This window comes from Balaenoptera acutorostrata, chromosome 17 (assembly GCF_949987535.1).
Source record: "Balaenoptera acutorostrata chromosome 17, mBalAcu1.1, whole genome shotgun sequence".
Taxonomy (NCBI): Eukaryota; Metazoa; Chordata; class Mammalia; order Artiodactyla; family Balaenopteridae; genus Balaenoptera; species Balaenoptera acutorostrata.
The window spans coordinates 58,112,203-58,127,273 of record NC_080080.1 but is presented as its reverse complement, the minus strand read 5'-3'; positions in this window follow the sequence as shown (position 1 = coordinate 58,127,273).

The window sequence follows — 15,071 nt, the reverse complement described above, 5'->3', positions numbered from 1 at the left end:
AGAGCTATTCCTCTGTGTGATTATGAAAAAAATAATAAATGAATGCCTAATTCAAAGAGAATTCTCTGTAAATGGGGGAGATGGTTGTGGAAATTTGTTAGTTCCGTTTTTAATAAGAAAATATTTTAAATTACAAAAAACACAAAGTTAGCATAACAGTCATGTTGGGCCTTTTAGGAGAGGTGTCCAAAGTTGTCGTCCTGTTTTCTTAGGTGTTAGAAACTCCAATCAAAATATTTATCTGTATAGTGTATGAATTCACTTGAATATTGACTTTAAGAGAACCAGGATTTGATTTTATAAAAAGTTAATAAGTATGACCCACTGCCACTGTACTTTGAGCTACTATCATTGGCATTAAACACATGAAATATGTAATTGCCTTAATATTGGCTGTGTATTAATATTGATTGTGTCTGATCTATAATTTGTTTCTCATTAGCTGCTGTTGTTGTCTGGCAGGGATAGCAGCTACGTTATTTTTCTCTGAGGTATGTATTCCTTAATGGGTCAGCAAAGCCTGCTCTTTGGCCGAGAATTTCTTCATTCAATGCCTCTAAAAGTCCCAATAGTGAGGATTTCAATTATACAGATGCGAGCGACTCCATTGAACCTATTCTCTGCTCATTCAAGAAACTGTACCTAGAATAGATTTTTATTAAACTTTTTCTGCTGAGAATCACGTGCTTATCACTGAGCTGAAAGGTTTTGGCCCCCAAATTCTCTGTACTTGTTAATTACATTTCTTCATCCATTTCACTCAAAGAGATTCTTTGACATGAAAATCTTCCACCCTCTGTCTAATTCATAGTGATAGCCCAGGTCAGAGAACTGGGGAGTCCAGGGGACTGTCAAAGCTGAGACGGAAGTGGGCACATAGAGTTAGATTTCACTAGGGGAAAATGAGGTTGCCATAAAAATGAACACGAGTTGTTCCTGACTTTTTGCACATGGTTTATTACCAGGTTTGCCTTGTTTGAGCACATGCAGCTGCTAGTAACTTCACAGGAAACCAAAACTGAATCCCTGGTGGGATGTAGGGGTGGGGGAGGTGGGAGTGGAGATAAATAGGTTAGCATTCTGACTTTCTTATCCTGGGCCACTTTTGAAAACTATTGAAAAGCCCAATTCCTCTTTCCCTGACACAGGAAAGTTAAGAAGCACCTGAATTTCAAATGCTTACTTCTCAACTGTTTGTTCTAAAGAGTTTGTTTAGAACTTAGGACAGCCTGATCTGGATTTTTCAGGCTAGCTCCAAAATGTTTTTTAAACCTACAAATAAATTAATATAGTGTTTATTGCAACTCCAAGCTTGAAAGGAAATAGGTGCTGGATGAGGATTCTGGCCCAGTGGTAAGAGAGGGGTCTGGGGCAGGGGAGAATGGAATTTAGGGACCAAAGAGGAAGACTGCCTCTGGTCTTGGTGGCCGAGAAGCAGAGGCTGACGAAGACTGTTTATCAGTAGCCTCTGAGATGAACTTTGGAGAAGTATGAGCCTGTGACCAAGAAGAGAAATAGCAGTTGAAACTGTACCTGCAGCTTAGCACTTGCATTTCCTTAAAGTGTTAAGGGTGCCACGTTTGACTTAATCTATAGGAATGAATGATCAGCGATTACTAAATAGGTTATAAATCCCTTATAAATAGATACATGCTTAAAGAAGTACTGCAGAAATGTACATTCAGTTTTAATCTCTAAGAATTACCTACCCCTCCCTCACAAGCAAGTTGTCCACTAATAGAAGGAGAAGGCGGCCAGTTGAGAGACCATGTGCACATGGTCCATCTTCCAGCATCCCCATCTGTCAGCTGTCATCACATGGCTACCATCTTTGATTACCTAACATGGAATAACAATAGTTTTAAGCACATAGTAGGTTCCTAATGAATGCCAGATATTAGGGTTAGCTATTTTTTTTTTTCTCCTAGAGTTAAAGGCTGTAGCTAGATGTCTCCTAATGCCCATTTTATCATTTTAATGTAAGCAATGATTAACCATAGTTTGTAAGGGAGTGCTTTCCCTTTTTGACAGAAGACTTAAGAATGACTTTAGGGCTCCTCTGAGAACAGGGAAACCATGAAGAAAAGGCTTTCAGGGGAGATCAAGACAAAGCCTGCCTCACGCTGTTACTCTCTGGCCTCACACTGTACTGCAAAGGAAAAGGCAGGGCTTAGGACTTGACACGTCCAGACCTTTCTACTGGAAGAAAGAAATTATGACGAGAAAGAGACAGTACTTACAAAAGTGAGAACAGAGAGTGTCTTAAGGAAATGTCTTTACATTGCAGATTAAAGAATGGATACCCATCATTCTTTGTCATCCTGACCTTACATATTCCTTAAATTTCTATCCTGACATTGCTGCTCAAGATTCGTGGCTGTAAAAGTGATGTGAGGATGTGTTACTCATCATGTTGACCGAGATTCCTTAGGTTCACTTTTTCCCTCTTCTGCCTTTATCACTTCCATAGAATACAATTTTCACAAGCTCAAGTTTGAAGTAAGTGTCAGAGAAAACTGAGTGTTTCATTATCAGCCAACAAACAAAAATTTAAGATTGAAAAAGGAAGGTGTACACAGTTATGGAGAGTTTTACTTGCAGGAGGAGCTAGTTGCTCGCTCTCCAAAGTCAGAAAGGTATGAAAAGCTTTCAGGGGCTAAAGCATTGCTGTCATTTCTTTCTCCATTCCTACCCTCTCAACGTTTTTTCAGCAAATAGACTTTTCTGCTCTCAATCCTGTATCCTCCCTGGAGTGGAGGCATATCTCGTTATGGAGGCATGCAAGATGACAGGGAGGGGAAATTCAGTATACTGTGGCTTTTTCTTTGAACCAGAAGCCCATTTAGGACTGGAGGAATATGCACTGTTTGCTTGACTTTCTTCCTCAGTCTGCCTAAGGTTACTTATCTGGAAAATGCGGATATTAAAAGTAGCTCTTATTATTCTCTGAAAGACTCAGCTATTTACCTATTCCTACTTCACCAGGAAGAAGGAGCATTTAGTTTCTGCTGAACTCTTTTCCCTTCCTTACTCCCAAAGAGAACACCTTCTAGAGAGGAATGCTAGGGAGGACTAGGGAGAGTGAGGGCTCCCCGAAGTTTCCGTACACTTGGCAGTGATCAACCCTACTATTCTGAACAGGCAATAAAACTCCTGGAATTTGAGATGTTGCTTGTGTGGTTGGTGGTCACACTCTCAGTGGAGACTCAAACATATTGGTTGGCGGATGAAAAAAAGTACAAGCATGTAGCCTGAAGGAAAGGCAGACCTTGGAGATTTCACAGCAATTCACATAGAAGAATTCCCAGAGGCAAAAGCCATAAAATAAATCATCACTCCAAGAGGTCTTGTAAAAACAGCAGTTGGTTTTAGAAATATTTAATCCCAAATTCCACCAAAGTGCACATGGTATTTCCTGTTTCTGGAGATGCAGAAGAAAATTAAGCCCTGTTTGAAAGAAAGCAAGCAGAGCCAGATGTTGGTGTTGGTAATGATCTGCAGAACCTAACACTCATGTAGCAGCAGTCGGGGGAAATGTACGACAGCTGTCTGAAGCCATGGGAGCTTAATTTCTCTTGGCTAGAAAAGAAACAAAGTGTAGAAGCTGTTTTGTTTATAAATACAATGGACAGCTGAGCCCAAGAGACATTATTTTGGTTTGTAGAGCCAGTAACAGCAATTTTACATATTATTTATATTCCTTTGACATACTTTGTCCAAATCACTTATTCAAGAATGTTCAGTATCCAACCAACTATAATGCCATTCTAAAGTGATTTTTTTTCCCAGAAAATACTAGACTATTAGATTTTAAAACCAATTATAGGCAATTTGATAGTAGTTTGCTTTGTCTATATTAGTAATTAGAATTTGGTTCTGAAAATACATGATTGGGCTTCTTGATAAAAAGAGCCTTGGGTATATAGGAGTGATTACAGTCTACTTTATCTTTTGCTATACCCCACCTTGATTCTTCTACTTTGGTCAAACTGGTTTGCTCTTCATTGCTTCACATCCTTTGTACTTTCTTGCTTTAGTGTTTCACTGTTTTGTTTTCTTTTGTTTTTTATTCCCTGTGTTATTTAATTATATTCAATTGACTTTTATGCTGATAACATTTTCCCACTTTAACAATTTATTTATTTATTTCCCCTCTTTTAAAAAATTGAAGTATAATTGACCTAGAACACTATGTTAATTCCAGGTACATAACATAGTGATTCAATATTTCTATACATTACAAAATAATCACCAGGATATGTCTAGTTACCATCTGTCACCATGCAAAGTTGTTACAATACCATTGACTATATTCCTCATGCTTGACATTTTATCCCCATGACTCATTTATTTGTAACTGGCTGTTTGTACCTCTTAATTTCCCTCACCTATTTCACTTATCCCCCCACCCCTACTCCTCTGGTGACCACCTGTTTGTTCTCTGTATCTGTGAGTTCATTTCTGTTTTGTTATGCTTATTCATTTGTTTTGTTTTTTAGATTCCACATATAAGTGAAATAATATGGTATTTGTCTTTCTCTATGTGATTTATTTCACTTAGCATAATACCCTCTAGGTCCATTCATGTTGTTGCAAATGGCAAGATTTCATTCTTCTCTATGGCTAATATTTTACTGTATGTGTGTGTGTGTGTGTGTATATATATATATATATATATATATATATCACATCTTTTGCATTCATCTATCAATGGACATTTAAGTTGCTTCCTTATCTCAGCTGTTGTAAATAGTGCTGCAATGAACAAAGGGATGCATATATCTTTTTGAATTAATGTTTTTGTTTTCTTTGGAAAAACACTCAGAAGTGGAATTGCTGGATCATATGATAGTTCTATTTTTTATTTTTTCTGGAACCTCCATATTGTTTTCCATAGTGGTCATACCAATTTGCATTCCCACAAACAGTGCACAAGGATTCCCTTTTCTCTACATTCTTGCCAACACTTTTTATTTGTTGTCCTTTTAATAATTGTCTATTCACGTCCTCTGCTCATTTTTTAATCAGTTTTTTTAAAATGTTGATTTGTATGGGTTCTTTGTTTATTTTGGATATTAACTCCTTATCAGATATGTCACTTGCAAATATCTATCCTATTCATTAGGCTGCCTCTTCGTTTTGTTGAGAGTTTCCTTTGCTGTGCAAAAGCTTTTAACTTTGCTATAGTTCCATTTGTTTATTTTTGCTTTTGTTTCCCTTGCCTGAGGAGACACATCCAAAAAAATATTGCTAAGACCGATGTCGATAGCATACTGCCTATGTTTTTCTCTAGGTATTTTATGGGTTCAGGTCTTACATTTAAATCTTTAATCCATTTTGAGTTTATTTTTCCATATGGTATGAGAAAGTAGTCCAGTTTGATTCTTTTGCATGTAGCTGCCCAGTTTTCCCAGTATTATTATTGAAAAGTCTGTCTCTTGCCCATTGTATATTCTTACCTCCTTTGTCGTAGATGAATTGTCCACAGAGTGTGGGTTCATTTCTGGGCTCTCTATCCTGTTCTATTGAACTATGTATCTGTTTTTGTACCAGTACCATATTGTTTTGACTACTGTAACTTTGTAGTATGATTTGAAATCAGGGAGCTTGATACCTCTAGCTGTGTTCTTCTTTCTCAAGATCGCTTTGGCTATTTGAAGTCTTTTGAGTTTCCACACAAATTTTAGAATTATTTGTTCTCATTCTGTGAGAAATGCCACTAGTTTTTAAATAAAGATTGCATTGAATGTGTAGATTGCCTTGGGAAGTATGACATTTTAACTATTAATTCTTCCAATCCATGAGCATGGTATATCTTTCCATTTGTTGTCTTGTCTTCAACTTCTTTCATCAATGTCTTGTAATTTCTGAGTACAGGTCTTTTATCTCCTTGGTTAGATTTATTCCTAGGTATTTTATTCTTTTGGATACAGTTGTAAATGGGATTGTTTTCTTAATTTCTCTTTTTGACAGTTAGTCATTAGTGTATGGAAATGCAACAGATTTCTGTAGATTACTTTAGTATCCTGCAACTTTGCTGAATTCATTTATTCTAATAGTTTTTTGGTGGTGTCTTTAGGATTTTCTTTATATAATATCATGTCATCTGAAAATAGTGACGGTTTTACTTGTTCCTTTCCAGTTTGGACTCTTTTTATTTCTTTTTCTTGTCTGATTGCTGTTGAATAAAAGTGGCATGAGTGGGCATACTTGTCTTGTTCCTGATCTTAGAGGAAATGCTTTCAGCTTTTCACCATTGAGTATAATGTTGGCTGTGGTTTGTCATATATGGCCTTTATTATGTTGAGGTATATTCCCTCAATACCCACTTTGTTGAAAGTTTTTATCATAAATGAATGTTGAATTTTATCAAAAGCTTTTTCTGCATTTATTGAGATGATCATATGATTTTTTTTCTTCAGTTTGTTAATGGATATACCACATTGATTAATTTGCAGGAATTGAACCCTCCTTGTATCCCTGGGATAAGTCCCACTTAATCATGATGTATGATCCTTTTAAGGTATTCTTGAATTTGGTTTGTTAATATCTTGTTGAGGGTTTTTGCCTCTGTGTTCATCTGTGATACTGTCCTGTAATTTTCCTTTTTTTTGTGTGGTATCTTAACTAGCTTTGGTATCAAGGTGACACTGACCTCAGAATAAGTTCAAGAGTGTTCTTTCCTCCACAATTTTTGGAATGGTTTGAGAAGGATGGTATTAGCTCTATAAATCTTTGGTGGAATTCACCTTTGAAGCCATCTGGTCCTGGACTTTAGTTTTTTGGGACTTTTTAAAAATTATTGATTCAATTTAATCAGTCTCTTTATATTTTCTATTTTTTCTGATTCAGTCTTAGGTGATTGTACATTTTTAAGAATTTATCCATTTCTTCTAAGTTGCCCATTTTATTGGCATATACTTGTTTATAGTAATCTTTTATTTACTATAAAGAGTAAATTCATTTATTTAGTAATCCTCTGTATTTCTGTGGTGTCAGTTGTAACTTCTCTTTCATTTCTGATTTTACTTATTTGAACCTTCTCTCTTTTTTTCTTGGTGAGTCTGGCTAAAGGTTTATCAATTTTGTTTATCTTTTCAAAGAACCAGCTCTTAATTTCCTTTATCTTTTCTACTACTTAAAAAAATCTCTATTTCATTGTTTCTGCTCTGATCTTTATGGTTTCTTTGCTTCTACTAAGTTTGAGTTTTGTTTGTTCTTCTTTTTCTAGTTCCTTTAGGTGTAAGGTTAGGTTGTTTTTGAGATTTTCTTCTTTCCTGAGGTAGGTTTTTATTGTTATAAACTTCCCTCTTAGAACTGCTTTTGCTGTTTACCATGGATTTTCAGTCATTGTGTTTCCATTTTCGTTTGTGTCCATGTATTTTTTAAATTTCTTCTATGATTCCTTCAGTGACCCATTGGTTATTTACCAGCATAATGCTTAACATCTGCATGTTTTTTGAGGGTTTTTTTTTTGTACTTTATTTCTTCACTGTTGTTTTTTACTCAAGTCCTCCTTTCCCACTTCTGTCCTTCAAATACCAGCCATACTTTAATGCCTAATGCATATCTCGCCATGTCCATGTAGTTGACCTTGATCATCGTAGCTCTCCTGCTGGAGAGATCTCTACTCCTGTTGGGAATCTGTAACACCTACTGTCTATATCATCCACGTGGCACTTATCCCAAACTGTTCCTGTTTCCTAGCACAGACCTTCAAAAACCCTTGGAGTTTCTTGGGTGATAAGAGTGTCTTGTGTCTTGTGTGGAGTTTATGCTAGTGAAATATGGAGGAAAACCAGCCATGTGCTTATAAGGTTGGAAATTTCAGCCCCACTACCTGACCCTGGGGAAGGGAGAGGAGATGGAGATTGAGTTCAATTAAATGGCCCACGATTTATTTGGGCACCCCTATGCAATGAAACCTCAATAAAAAAACTCAAGACACTGAGGCTTAGGGAGCTTCCTGGTTGATGAACATATCAATGACTCAGAGGGTTATGCACTCTGACTCCACACAGACAGAAGCTCCTACATGCCACAGTCTTCCATACCTTGCCCTATGTACTCCCTCATCCGGCTGTTCTGTCCTATATTACACTTAGTTTGGGTTTCAACCCTAATACAATGAGAATAATCTGGGAACCTTAAAAAGAAGATAATAAACTGGTAATCTTAAATATAATATTTTCCTAAGTTCTATGAGTCATTCTAGCCAATTATTGAATCTGAAGGAGCATTGTAGGAACCTCTGAATTTGTAGCCAAGTCAGACAGAAGTGTGGGTAGCCTGGAGACCCCACTTGCAGCTGGCATCTGATGCAAGGGAAGTCTGTTGGGGACCTTGCACTTTAGCTTGTGGTATCTGATGCTAACTCCAGTTAGTATTAGAATTGAACTGAATTGTAGGACTACCAGTTGGTTTCAGGGAATTGGCGTCAGAATGCAAAATTACACTGTGTGATTAAAAAGACACACAATGTTTTTGTGTTGTCCTTATTTATAGTGTTGATTAATATAGAGTAGAAATGACATCACCATCTCCAGATGAAGAAGAGAGCAATTATATCAGGAGATTATGTCTATATCAGTCAATCAGCTCAAGTTGATTGGTGGTCGGTGAAGTAATCAACACATTTTAGCATGTGTGTCCCATCTCTCCAGCTGGACTGTGTGCTTGTGGAAGTCAAGTCCACATTTCCTATGTCTTTATATTTCAAACCATGCCTTGTGAATTGTCTTAAAAAATCCTAAGTACTAATGACATGCTTTAGGGTTGATATGATGATGTACAAATAAGTACTTATTAATTATAATACTCATCTTTCATTTCATGCCTATTTAACAGTCTTGTCTCTATGGACATTACTTTAATACTTTTTTTTCTCTCCTTATTTCACAAATAGGAAAGGATAAGCCATAGATAAGCCTCTTTCCTAAAATCTCAGAGTAAGTCAGGGCCAGACCTGAAATTAAAAGTCCATCTCACCTAGCCTATGACTTAGCTTATCACACCCTCCTTAAGTATTAAGAGCTACTGGTCTTCTTCAGTTCCATTCATTCTGTGAATGATGATAGACAGTGATATAGTCATCGAAGTTCAGAAGCAGGTTCTATTATGCATAGTGTGCTTGTCGTTCATTTAGCCTTATGTTTATGCTAGTAATTAAACTCAATGTCATTTTGCCAAATTAAATTAGTGAGTCATTTATACTGATAGGAAATGTTAGGAATCTAACTTAAGACATACGCTCTTAAAGAGCAAAAGAAATAGACTTCAAACATTGACAAAAACAGAAACATTTTAAAAAAGGAATCTCAAGTATATAAAAATAACTGTATTGCCTATCTAGCAGGTTAAAATTTAATTAGCTCTACTGAATTGTAGCTGGACTCACTCTTTGAGTCTTCTTCATGTTATATAGCAGAACTGCAACAATAACTTTGCAGCCAGAGGAGTTTCTAATGACTTTGGGGGATACCAGCTAACGGTTTATTTCAGGAGGGAGAACAGAAGAGAAATATTGTTTTATTTTATCTGATTTAATGTTGCTTTTCAGAAGTAAACACTTGCTTTTCTAACACACCAAACTTTTACTTTATTACTAACAAAATCTCTGAAAATGACAGCAACTGGCATTAGGGAACAGTCATTACTGGAACACTCTATTTGACAACATGAGATCATGTCCATTAAGAGCTTTAAATTCCCCTCAAATATGTGATAGGAAACATCAAAGTTTATTTAACCCAGTGCTGAGTACTAACAAGCGCAATAATAAACTTGCATTGATAGCCTGATTCTCAACACATTTCCCTAAGAGCTTTATCTAAATGGCAAACCTGACAGAAAGGATTGTTTCCCAGAGTCTTAAGTTTAGACATACTTGTGACACTTTCTCTGAGTCAAAGCAGATGATTTTAGTAAAAATTTTGCAGTTAAGAGAAAGGTCCATGGTCTTTCCCTTCTAGAAAACTCCTGGATAAATAGGGATGTCTGTTCCATACAAGCTTTTGTATGTATATGCTCTCAAGTGGGAGACACCTGGGGGATTCAACTTTTCAAGGGAAGGCCTCGGAGATTGGCCCGATTTTGATTATGTCAACAGTATTTAATCCAGGGGAGTCTAGATTTGTTCTCTTTTGAGATTCACTTAGAGCAATTCCAAAATTCCAGAATTCAATGTCCAGGCTAATCTAGACTCTTCTGAATTAGGAATGATATGGCCTGCTGTAAGCCCAACCTCCTGGGGCCACAGGAGAATTGATGGAGGCTTAGTTAGAAAAAGGTGGCCTTGGCTAGAGAATTCAATAGCAGGGGTCCCTTTGGGGTACAGGAGGGACCCCAAAGCAGTTTTTCTTTTTTGTGGGAGAGAGAGTTGATGATTCAGCCCCCCACACAGTGGTTAGCAGCGTGGGCTCTGGGGGAAGGTAACCCAGGTTTATACGCCTCCACTGACAGGTACTAGAATCTTAATCAAGTGCTTTTTCTCTCTCCGTCTCAAGATTCTGTGCTTGTAAAATGTAGCAATGGCTTTTCTTATTCAATATTTAATTATATGATCAATATAACTAATGGTTTTTAAATTTTTTGCACAGTCTCTGGAACCTAGAAAGTGCTCAAATAACAACCAATAGTGCTCGGTGTGCTGGGTGAAGTCTGTACATTTTATATATGTAACTCATTTAATTTTCACAGACTGTATGAATTACTGCATTCCCATCTTATAGATGAAGAAACTGAGGCATATACAGACTAAGTAACTCATCCAAGATCTCACATAGCTAGCTAACAGCAGATTACCTCTACTCATTTTAACCCAGGTCCTATGGCTCCAGAGTCCATGCATTTAGCCACGATTTTCTGCTGCTTCTCAAATAAATGTGATGTTTTATTATTGTTATTTTCCTTCCTGTAAGGCTGTCCAACTCCATGACACCGATGTGACCTCTGTTGCCTCAGGTCTTTTGTTCTGGGAGAAGAGGAAGTTGGCTCCTCCTATTGCTAAATGAGGGTAATCCATGACAAGATACTTGTCACTTGCGTGATTCCCATGGTGAAGGGGAAATGGTAGCTGGAAGAGCTGAAAGGTCATATACGAGGAGTTAAACTCTGGTTTGGATTCTAACACTCTCATGGCTACATAAAAAGATTCAAGTTGGAATATTTCTATGCATCTTTCATATCGAGAATTTCACGATAGTCTATTTACCTAAGCTTAAATACTTCCTGAATACCTACTAAGTGAGAGCATTGTATACTTTGCTGTGGATAGGAAAAAAAAAATGTATCAGTAGAAGCCATGATCCCAACCGCAAGTAATTTGCATCTAGGATGATAGATGCCTATACAGGTAACCAGGGTGGAGCATCTGTGAGAGTTGGCAAGACCTGGGTTCAAACACAAGTTTCCTTTCCTGTCTGTGGATCACCTGAAACAAATTATCTATCCGATCCTTCATTTTGTCATTTGTAAAATGGGCTTGATAATACTTTCCTTGTAAGATTTGAATCACTGCTGGTACTCATAAATGTTATTAAAAGTATTCAACAAATGCTTTGAATAAATATATTATTTAAAAGCAAGAGTATAAGGATGTCAGCAGGAAAAATATGTAATATTGTGAAAACTTTAAGAGTGTATGGACTCATGGACAAAATCAATTTCCATGTTCTATTTTCAAGATAAACTAAATAAGAGGTTATATTCTAGAATGCATTTTAAACTGGTTGAGAATTTAAAGTCTAGACACCAAACAAAATTTAACAGGTAAGCCCTCTTCTAGCTCGTGATCTCCAGGAATGCCCTGACCACGTGCTTTGGCAGAGGGTGTATTTGGCTCACCTGTGCGACGTGCGGGGTGTCTTTTGTGGAGGAGGCCAGAAAATGCCTAGGTTGTCTGCTCTCTCAAAACCCAGATCCCTGTAAAAGGCAGCAACATATCTTCAAGAAAAACACTGTGCTTTTCAATAGTGAGCAGCAAGAAGGAAGCTCTTCTTTCCCATACTTGATACTTTCTTCCATGTAAAAGGGGTTCCACTAGCATAAACTGTCTGGGCTCTCTTCTATCCCTTGCTGATTCCCATCCAGGGAGAGAGAGTGACTTTCTGACTGGTGAGGTTGGAAGAAGAAACAGGGCATGTACAGCCTACCCCTTCCTCTTCTCTTCCGGTGGGAGCTGCCAGTAGGAAGTGAGCCCTCGTCCCTTCTCCTGGCCGAGACAGATCTGCTCTGGAAGCTCAACACCCCTGCAGCAGAGAGGGGGAGCCTCTAATTCTGGAGAAGGCGAGCCTGCTATAACAGGATGCCTTCTGGCCTATAGATATGTTGTCACTTCCTCTGTTAACATCCTTATTGGTAATAAATGCTATTTTGTGGTCTCCATCTACCTAACTTCTCTATCAATGACTTAATTTATTTGGAATTCAACTGAGAAAAAAAAAAGACATTAAGTATTGAGTACTTTTGATTTCTGACATTCAAGAAGAAGTTGTTGACCCTTCCTCAGGAGGCCTCTGGTTTTCCTGCTCAGATAGATAGGTTTATACTGACTCATTAGCATTGCCTTCTCTCACCACATTCTGATGGTCCATGTAATTTTCAGGGTGGCAGTAGACTAATGGAGCTAATTCTCACATAGACTTTGAATACATTAAACCTGAGTCAGGGACTTCCCTGGTGGTGCAGTGGTTAAGAATCCGCCTGCCAATGTCGGGGACACGGGTTCATGCCCTGGTCCGGGAAGATCCCACGTGCCGCGGAGCAAATAAGCCTGTGCGCCACAGCTGCTGAGCCTGCGCTCTAGAGCCCAAGAGCGACAACTACTGAGCCCACGTGCCACAACTACTGAAGCCCTTGCGCCTAGAGCCCAAGCTCCACAACAAGAGAAGCCACCACAATGAGAAGCCCGCGCACCGCAATGAAGAGCAGCCCCCGCTCACCGCAGCCAGAGAAAGCCTGCACGCAGCAACGAAGACCCAATGCACTCAAAAATAAATAATAAATTAATTAATTAATTTAAAAAAGATTTAAAAAAAAAGCTGAGTCAATGAGTGGGAAGAATTTAATCATCATTTCATCCTCTGCATGTGAAATGTGCTGTAAAGAGATGTCAGTGTATGCTGACATCAGAGCATCAGACATCAGATGTCAGAGTATGCTCATAATTACAAACATACTATTTTAACTTATTACTTTAATGCTAAAGGAACTTGTTATATTACATTGTCATCAGACATTTGATAAGAATAAAATGCATATTAAGGTAGGACATGTCTGTGCAACATGAGACTCATGACATTTAACAAATTTATAAGTAAAGAAAAGATGAAGTGGAAGGAAACCAAGTTCAAAGAAATACTGCCCATTGATGGCCAAGCTGGATGCAGATGGGGGGTTTTGAACATCCTGGGTAAGCCCTGACTCCGATGTCCTACCTAAACATCATACAGCCTAGCTCGCACATTGACCACTTTTAAATTCAGTAACATCACTTGTTCAGTTTAATTCGGCAAATATTTAATTGACTCAAACTTTCTATATGCCGTGTTCTGTGTTCTGTTTGGGCAAAAGAGCAATGGACCAGAGAAATATGGACCATACCCTCAGGGAAAACAAAGGAAAGAACCCGTTTGTATTTGTTAAATTTGTAATTGTTAGCAAAGAAATATTTTCTAAATTTAAAAGTGCCATTATTTAAACATATGTTACTATGATTTTTATTGCTTTGTTTCTTATAATAGGAAAAAATAAGAAAAAATCCTGAGCCTTCATCAATAGGAGGTGGTTTCATAAATTATTATACTTCTACTCTATGGAATATTATGCAGTTATCTGATAGAATGAGATAGATTTATAGGAAGGAATTGGGAAAATGTAATGATGTATTAAGAAAAAACTAGTTATGTGTACAATTCCATTTTTGTAAAAAGAAAAACAACAATGGTAGTAATGGTATTTATATGTATACTGTACATGTTAGTTTAGCAAAGGAATAAGTAAAGAAGGTGAATACCAAATTTTTAGCAGTGGCTACGTCAGTTGGGCAAACTTTCGAATTGTAACTCAGAGAAGTAGTATTAATACTTTTAATTAAAAGCATTGCTTTACTGGTGAAAAAATACATAATGTTAAGTAGAAAAGAATGGACTACATCTAAACTAAGAAAAATAAACAGGAGTATGGTGGAGATGAAAGTGTCAAGATGTTAATATTTGCCTCGGGATAGAATAATGATCATTATAAGTAAATTTTTCTCTCCCTCTGGACAGTTTTATGCATTTTCTGTATTTTTTACAGAAGCATGCATTAATGTAACAATCAGAAAGAAATAAAATTATAAGGAAGATGTCTGTGCCCTTTGACTTAACTCCATTCTTAAGTTTCTTGTTGAAAATAGAACATACCAGAAGAATCCAAATGAGAATAATTTCTTTTAAAAATTAATTATAAGGTGAAACTATGCCCTCATTCCAGAAATAATTACTTAAAACTGTTTTTTGGAACTTCTTTTGGATGTCCCAGTGCATTCAGCAGAATCATTGGACTATTATATCTATCCAATTAAGCAGAAGTTTACCTTTGAGCTCATCTCTATGTGCTAACCACATTCCATTCTGGGTAAGGCCCACTCCACACTAATCTGTGGTATCATCACGTAAATCCATAGAAAAAAGACACATCCCTCAGAAATTACACCAGAAATTTCCCTCTAGTTATAACTATTTAAGAAGAAGCATGTTCTAAAGTTCCAAAATAATCAATAATAAAGAAAACGCTTCTTGTGTAAAAATTTATATTCGCTGAGGAGCTTAAAATTTGAATAATTGCTTACCGTGTGTGTGTGTGTGTGTGTGTGTGTGTGAAGTGTGAGGGTAAAGCAGACAATCCATTTGATAAACACTGTTGGTTGCCCACCGTGGTTCCTCTTCTCATCGCTGGGAAGTGCAGGGGCAGATGTAAATAGAAATTACACCAGGTATGGTTGATGGTTGTCCAGACAACTTCTGAGGCACTCAGGCTGGGCACCAGGGAGTAGGGATGGAGAGAAAAGAAATATACAGGGAAATGCA